Here is a 9,009-nt window from a genome sequence, read left to right as displayed (position 1 = left end):
ATAGACTGAAGCCTGCATTGTTGGCTTCCCTACTTTTGAGGTTTTGGGGCTCAGACTGACTGCCTTGCTCTTCAGCTTGCAAAGGGCCTATCGTGGGATGTCACCTTGTAATAGCATGCATCAGGACTCCTTAATAAACTCCGCTTCACATATACATCTATCCTATTAGTTCTGTTTCTCTGGAGAACACTGACTAATACAGATTTTGGTACCGGGAGTGGTTCTAATGGAATAGAATTTTAAGGATGATTTTTTTTTTTTAGTTGGTTTTGAGGTTTCTGGAGTTGGCTGCTTAATCTGATTAGACCTCAAAATCCTGAGGATTCTACTTCTAATAGTATGGAGAACACTGATAGTCCCTGTTTTGAACTGTTTAGAGAGTTATGCAAAGTAAATGCATTTGATACTACTGATTCACCACTCTTGAGGGGCAAGGAGTTTAGTGACTCTATACATAATACCTTTGATCATTTGTGCAGAACCAGGGAATATAATGAAGTTGGTTGGTTGCTCTTAAGTTCACTGGACAAAGTGATGAAAGAAAAGGATGAGCTCAGGGATTCTAAGTCCTGGTTCCAGAAACACACACTGAGCCTCAAGTCTTCTAAGATTGCCCTGAGTGAGAGTCTTATCTCCTGTAGATAAAGGGCTGAAATTGTGGAAAATCAGACACAAGCTTTTATAATGTGCATGTCTGACCTGCAATGAAAGGTGCACACTCAATCTCACTAGGTGTCTACTGTTAAAGTGAGGGCATTAACTGGAAAAGAATGGGATCCTGCAACTTGGAATGGGGATGTGTGGGACAACCCTGATGAAGCTGGGGGCACTGAGCTTGTTAAGTCTGATGAGACTTTTTTGCCAGGGGAAACAGCCTCCCACCCCCAGTGGTGGCAACATCCCCTCCCCCACCCAGGCTGCCATCAGCTTTTCCACTGTTGTCTGAGGAGACTAACCACACACTGCCTGAGGCAACAGTGATGGCCTCCTCTGAGACAGTTGCCAAGCAAGACAACGCTGATTCTTCTCAGGACCCACCCCCAACACCCCCATTTGCTTCTAGACCTATAACTAGAATCAAGTCCCGGCAGGCCCCTAGAGGTGAGGTTCCGTGTGACCCATGACAAGGTGCATTACATCCCAAAAGAACTGCTTAAGTTTTCTAATTTATATCAGCAGAAATCTGGAGAACAGGTATGGGAATGGATATTAAGGGTGTTGGATAATGGTTGGAAGGAACATAAAGTTGGATCAGGCTGAATTTATTGATATGGGCCCACTAAGCAGGGATTCTGCATTCAATGTTGTAGCTCAGGGAGTTTAAAAAGGCTCTAATAGTCTATATACTGGTTTAGCTGAAATATGGATCAAAAGATGGTCCACTGTGAATGAGCTGGAAATGCCTGATCTCCCTTAGTTTTAATGTAGAGGAAGGGATCCAAAGGCTTAGGGAGATTGGAATGCTAGATTAGTAGGATTAGTCACTTTAGACCTACTCATCCTAGCTGGGAGGGTCCAGAAGACACACCCTTCCAATACCTTGTGAAATAGATTTGTGAGGGGATCACCTGCATCCTTGAAGAGCTCTGTGATTGCTCTCCTCTGTATGCCAGCTCTTACAGGGGGAACCACAGTCACTCAAGTAGAAAATGTAAATGCAATGGGAATAATTAGATCCTGAGGTGGCAGGAGCCAAGTGGCATCATTCAACCGTCAAAAGCAAGGTGGGCGTAGTTACTGTAAGGGAGAGCAGAGGGAAACCAGCACTCAGAATAGTCTGACTCATGTAAAGCTCTGGCATTGGCTAATTAATCGCAGTGTTCCTAGAAGTGAAATTGATAGGATACCTAATGGATTCTTACTTAATTTGTATAAGCAGAAAACTTCCAGGCTGAGTGACCAAAAGACAAATCTGAGTTATTAAAAACAGAGAATCATGGCCCCTCAATCAACTTTCAGACTTGAGCCAGTTTACAGACACAGAATCCCTTGAATGAAGGGGATGCTAGGTCCCCTTAAGGAAGGGCTCCACTACTGTACCAACAATTTAGGCTGTTAATCTTTCTCTCATCCTTTCCCAAGACCTCTATCCTTTTACCGGGGTAACTGTGCATTGGGAAAGGGAAATGATCAGACTTTTCAGGGACTACTGGACACTGGCTCTGAGCTGACATTGATTCTAGGGGACCCAAAACATCACTGTGGTCCTCCAGTTAAAGGAGGGGCTTATGGAGGTCAGGTAATGGAGTTTTAGTTCAGGCCCGACTTACACTGAGTCCAGTGAATCCCACAGGACTCATCAATCCCACAGGGAAATAGTCATTTCCCCGGTGCCAGAATGCATAATTGGCATAGACACACTTAGCAGCTGGCAGAACTCACACATTGGCTCCCTGACTGGTAGGGTGAGGGCTTTCATAGTGGGAAAGGATAAATGAAGGCAATTAGGGCTGCCTCTACCTAGAAAAATAGTAAATCAAAAACAATATTGCATCCCTGGAGGGGTTGCAGATATTAGTGCCACCATCAAGGACTTGTAAAACGCAGGGGTGGTGATTCCCACCACATCCGCTTTCAACTCTCCTATTTGGCCTGTGCAGAAGACAGACATATCTTAGAGAATGACAGTGGATTATCGTAAGCTTATCCAAGTGGTGACTCCAATTGCAGCTGCTGTACCAGGTGTGGTTTTATTGCTTGAGCAAATTAACACAACTCCTGGTACCTGGTATGCAGCCATTGATTTGGCAAATGCTTTTTTCTTCATTCCTGTCCATAAGGCCCACCAGAAGCAATTTGCCTTCAGCTAGCAAGGCCAGCAATATACCTTCACTGTTTATCTCAGAGGTACATCAACTCTGGCTTTGTGTCATAATCTTGTTTGGAGAGATCTTGATTGCTTTTCTCTTCCACAAGATACCACACTAGTCCATTACATTGATGACATTATGCTGACCAGATCCAGTGAGCAAGAACTAGCAAACACACTGGACTTATTGGTGATACATTTGCATGCCAGGGGATGGCAAACAAACCCAACTAAAATTCAGGGAACTTCAACCTCAGTAAACTTTCCAGGGGTCCAGTTGTATGGGGCCTGTTGAGATATTCCTTCTAAGATGAAGGATAAGTTGCTGCATGTGGCCCCTTCTACAATCAAGAAAGATGCACAACACCTAGTGAGCCTACTTGGATTTTGGAGGCAACAGTTCTCATTTGGGTGTGTTACTCCGGCCCATTTATCGAGTGACTAGAAAGGCTGCCAGTTTTGAGTGGGGTTCAGAATAGGAGAAGGATCTGCAAGAGGTCCAGGCTGCTGTGCAAGCTGCTCTGCCACTTGGGCCATATGACCCAGCAGATTCAATGGTGCTTGAAGTGTCAGTGGCAGACAGGAATTCTGTTTGGAGCCATTGGATGGCCCCCATAGGTGAATCACAGCAGAGGCCTCTAGGGTTTTGGATCAAGGCCTTGCCATCGTTTGCAGATAACTACTCTCCTTTTGAGAGACAGCTCCTGGCCTGTTACTGGGCTTTGGTAGAAACTGAACTTTTGACTATGGGTCATCAAGTCACCATGCAACCTGAACTGCCCATCATGAACTGGGTGGTTTTGGACCCATATACCCATAAAGTGGGGCATGCATAGCAGCATTCCATCATCAAATGAAAGTGGTATATATGTGATCAGGCTTGAGCAGGTCCTGAAGGCACAAGTAATTTACATGAGTAAGTGGCTCAAATGCCCATGGTCCCCACTGCTGCCACCGTGCCTTCTATCCTCCAGTCTGCATCAATGGCCTCATGGGGAGTTCCCGATGATCAGTCAACAGAGGAAGAGAAGACAGAGGCCTGGTTGTCAGATGGTTCTGCACGACATGCAGGCACCACCCGAAAGTGGACAGCTGAAGCACTACAGCACCTTTCTAGGACATCTCTGAAGGACATTGGTGAAGGGAAATCTTCCCAGTAGGCAGAACTTTGAGCAATGCACCTGGTTGTGCACTTTGCATGGAAAGAGAAATGCCCAGATGTGTGATTATATACCGATTCATGGGCTGTAGCCAATGGTTTGGCTGGATGGTCAGGGACTTGGAAGAAGCGTGATTGGAAAACTGGTGACAAAGAAATTTGAAGAAGAGGTGTGTGGATGGAACTCTTTGAGTGGTCAAAAACTGTGAAGATATTTGTATCTCATGTGAATGCTCACCAAAGGGTTACCTCAGCAGAGGAGGATTTTAATAATCATGTAGATAAGATGACTCATTCTGTGGACACCATTCAGCTCTTTCCCAGCCAACCCTGTCATCACCCAATGGGCCCATGAACAAAGTGGCCGTGGTGGCAGGGATGAAGGTTACACATAGGCTTAGTAACATGAACTTCCACTAGCAAAGGCTGTCCTGCCTACAGCCACTGCTGAGTGCCCAATTTGCAAGCAACAGAGACCAACGCTGAACCTTAGATACGGCACCATTCCTGGGGGTGATCAGACAGCTATTTGGTAGCAGGTTGATTATATTGGACCTCTTCTATCATGGAAAGTGAAGTGGTTTGTCCTCATCGGAATAGACACTTACTCTGGCTATGGGTTTACCTATCCTACATGCAATGCTTCTGCCAAGATTACCTTCTATGGACTCATGGAATGCCTTATCCACTGTCATGGTATTCCACACAGCATTGCCTCTAACCAAGAAACTCATTTTATGGCTAAAGAAGTGTGACCATGGTTACATTTTTATTGCATGAAGCTGTTCCTTTGACTCAAATGATTGAACGAATGAAAAATGGATCACAACTTGAATGGATGGCAATTAAATTTTGCATCCTACTAATTTATATTTTGGTATAAAGATGGCATTCTTGACTAGTTCCTTGAGTAAAAGAGAAGCAGAGAAGCGGTTCTGCAGAGGGAAAAGATTGCAGCAGATCAGTGTAGAGAAGCACAGTTGAGACACAAATATGAAGACTTGTCTTCTGATGGCTTCAAGTTCCTATTTTTAGCCTTAAACTGATATTGGTTCATGAGATACTGTATCCTTCCAGTAAATGCATCTTTTTTTTCCCTTAAACTTGTTGATTTTTTACCTATTACTTGTAACCAAGAGATATGCTACCAATACAGACAGGTACTACTCTCATTTTACAGATAATCTGACTAAGGCTCTGTATTAGTCCATTCTCATGCTGCTATAAAGAACTGCCTGAGAATGGGTAATTTATAAAGGAAACAGGTTTAATTGGCTCACAATTCCGCGTGGCTGGGGAGGCCTCAGGAAACTTACAATCATGGTGAAAGGGGAGGCAAATACATCCTTCTCCACATGGTGGCAGCAAGGAGAAGTGCTGAGTAAAGGGGGAAAACCCATTGTAAAACCATCAGATCAGAGAACTCACTCACTATCACCAAAACAGCATGAGGATAACTGCCCCCATGATTCCATTACCTCCCACCAGGTCCCTCCCCCCACACTTGGAGATTATGGGAACTACAAATCAGGGTGAGATTTGGGTGGGGACACAGCCAAAGCATATCAGAATCAAAGAGAGTAGAATTACCTGTGGATACATGGTAGAAATAATATATTCAGAAACTAGAGAGCAGTCATTATGATGCTACTAAAACTTGTCAGGCTATATTGTAGATACTGATGATATAACAATGAACAAAATAAAATTTTTGTGGAGTATGAGAGAGAGAATGATGTCTTTAAGATCTGGGGCTTGAACCAGTGGGTGAATGAATATGCCAACTACTGAGGTGGGGAATGCTGAGATGGAATGGGATTTTTGGGGGTGGACAATCAGGAACTCTGCTTTTGTCACGTTAATTTTAAGATGTTTAGTAGATGTTCAAGTGGAGAGGGATATGAGTTAGTTACAGAGAGGGTTTGGAGTTGAAAATAGATGATTGGGATAATCTTGATAATATTTAAAGTCATGCAACTGGATAAAATTATGCAGAGAATGACTAAAGACAGAGAAGAGGTTTCTAAGGTACCCCAACAGGTGGAAATTGAGAATATAAGTAAGATCTAGCAAAGGAGACTCGGAGTGCACACAGTGAAGTAGAAAGAAACCCAGAAACTAAGTAAAGATAGGAGATACAGATGAACTGTATCAGTGGCTCAATGGCTGCTTCTAGGTGGAATAAAGTAAAAACTAGAAAACTGATCATTGGATTTGGTGGCGTGGGTGTCATTAGTAAACTTGACAGGAGTGATTTCAGTGACAACACATACAAAGTTGGGTGAGAAATTACAAATGTAATATGACTTTTCATACAATTCTATCTTAGAACTATTGAGACTGAGGAAGTAAATTGAATGTGTTGATTACTGAAATTATGTTCCAAGACCTGTCTAACCAAATGTTTTTATATCAACCCATATAAAGTTCTAGATCTCTGATATAAACATTGTTATTGTGTTTAAATAACCAAAGGAATTGATCATAAATATTTATGAGATTGTAATAGGCATAGAAAAATTATTTACCAGAAACAAAATGTTTCTTATTAGCACTGAGAAGGAAGAGAGTCTTTTTTTGGACACCCACATTTCCCTTATATAAACTCGGGTTTTCAGCTATCTCTGACACTTACAATTGTCTGGCCAAGCCTGATAGCAGTGGGGATAAATCTTTGATTAGAGTTGGTTCAAAGAGAAGTCTAGAAGTGCTGCCATCATACAGATATTCTTTTCAGAAATTTTTGTTATGAAAGGGAGCAGAGAGTCGGTCCAGTAATTAAAGGAAAATTTCAGGTCATGGACGATGTTTTTAAGATGGAAGATATTGCAATAATCTTTGTGTGAGGATGGACATGATGCACTAGAAAGGGAAATATTGATGGATGGGTACAGTGCTTGCCTTGGCCCCACAAAGCCTCTTGTAGGAGCTCTTCTAATGGATGTCAGCTATGTATCTGGCCTAAATCCAACTGACCTGCAGCAAACCGCATCAGTAGATTCCATGGATGTTGGAGCCTGATGCTGCTATCTAACCAGTTCAGTGCAGCCATCTGCCTAGACTTCAGGAATTAACCTGAAAATACCTTGTATTTTCATAATATTAATTAATATTTTAATTAAGAATAAATTATCCAATAGTAGCTTGTATTAAAGAGCCATGCTCCATCACTTTGTGTCTCTTTAATACAAGCTACTACTAGAAAATTAGTGTATTATTTTTCGTTTGGTGATTAACTACAGTAGATCATCAAAGGTCTCCTTTTCTTAGGAATCTGAAATAATCCTTATGCTTATGAGATAAGTGTGTATGAGAGTGATTTGAAACAGTTTTGGTAGTCACATTACAAAAGACTGATAATGTCAGTCCTTCGACACATATTTTCTTTCTTTCTAGTGTTCCTTCTCCAGCCTAAAATTAGTTCATGTTTTATATACCAAGAATTACAGCATGGAAAGTACCAATATTAACTAAGCTAGGATTTGGTTTTATTGGTGAACTAATCCTAAACCACTCCATGTTCTAAATAATCTTGGTCTTCAGAAACTCTATGATGATATGAGACCAAATCCCTTATGTGGCTTTTCATGTCCCGATTCAGTGATCTCTAGTTGGCTACCTTCAGTTTTGTTCTTTTTTTTCTTTTTTTGAGGTGGAGTCTCACTCTGTCGCCCAGACTATAGTGCAGTGGTGCAATCTCAGCTCACTGCAACCTCTGCCTCCCGGGTTCAAGCAATTCTCTGTCTCAGCCTCCTGAGTAGCTGGGATTACAGGTGCCCACCACCATGCCCAGCTAATTTTTGTATTTTTAGTAGAAACAGAGTTTCACCATCTTGGCCAGGCTGGTCTTGAATTCCTGACCTCGTGATCCACCCACCTCGGCCTCCCAAAGTGCTGGGATTACAGGTGTGAGCCATTGCGCCCAGCCTACCTTCAGGTTTATACTCTTGTAGAAAAAAAAGTTGAATAGGAATGGATTTAGAAGGCGTGTACCCGGCTGGGCGTGGTGGCTCATGCCTGTAATCCCAGCACTTTTGGAGGCCGAGGTGGGTGGATCACCTGAGGTCAGGAGTTCAAGACCAGCCTGGCCAACATGGTGAAACCCTGTCTCTACTAAAAATACAAAAATTAGCCAGGTGCAGTGGTGGGCGCCTGTAATCCCAGCAACTCAGAAGCCTGAGGCAGGAGAATCGCTTGAACCCAGGAGGCGGAGGTTGCAGTGAGCCAAGATCGCGCCATTGCATTCCAGCCTGGGCCACAGAGCGAGACTTGGTTTAAAAAAAAAAAAAAAGAAAGAAAGTATATACCTTCCCGTTTTCATAAACCCCACCATTTTCTATTATGTCATCTTTGGCTGTGTCATGTAGTTGTGGTTTCTGTTTAGCCCACATAGGCATTTGATTTCATGACCTCTGCATAAAATGAAATAATCTACTGAGATTTGCATTTTTCCTAGCAGGAAAAAACATTCTATTCAGATAATTCAACGGAAGAGAATACAGTCAGGTTATTACTTAAGACATGAGGGTAAGACTAAACGACTAAAAAAAAGAATGATTAAGTGCTCAGAGGCTGGAAACAGAGGGAGGCCATTACCATCCCTAGGCCTGAGGGCCAAGAGGAGCAAAGAGTATCCCCAGAGCCCAGAAGGTATGAGAGCTGTGGAGGAGGGAACCACAGTGCTGAAATGGGGTGGGGATACTCAATCCCCCTTTCGTCTGCTTTAAGATCTCTCTCCTATTGGAGTCACACCTAGCCAGAAGCCAGTCCGACAAGGGAACCCCAATGCAGCTCATAGGGGTGAGCTGCTTGGGACCCAGAGGTTACAAATGGGGAAAAACAAGTCTGAATGAAACACAGGCTTGAGACACATGCTCACAGATATTCATAGGTGTTTGTGGAAGACCATTGGACAACTTTGCCATTGAGAATAAATCTGATTTTCCTGAATTCGATAGCCCTGTATATGTTTAAATCCTGGAGATTTCAAACTAATACGAACCAGACGGTATCTGCCATACACAGTGCCCACAGTATGAGC

The 9,009-nt window shown here is 42.9% G+C and overlaps 1 pseudogene; it reads left to right on the top strand.

The window, feature by feature from the left end:
- Positions 1 to 2,152: 2,152 nt before the first annotated feature.
- Positions 2,153 to 4,723, top strand: LOC131383064 (uncharacterized; annotated as a pseudogene).
- The last annotated feature ends 4,286 nt before the right edge of the window (positions 4,724 to 9,009 follow it).

This window comes from Hylobates moloch, unplaced genomic scaffold (assembly GCF_009828535.3).
Source record: "Hylobates moloch isolate HMO894 unplaced genomic scaffold, HMol_V3 SCAFFOLD_1, whole genome shotgun sequence".
NCBI lineage: Eukaryota > Metazoa > Chordata > Mammalia > Primates > Hylobatidae > Hylobates > Hylobates moloch.
This window is presented reverse-complemented; position numbering and strand designations above follow the sequence as displayed.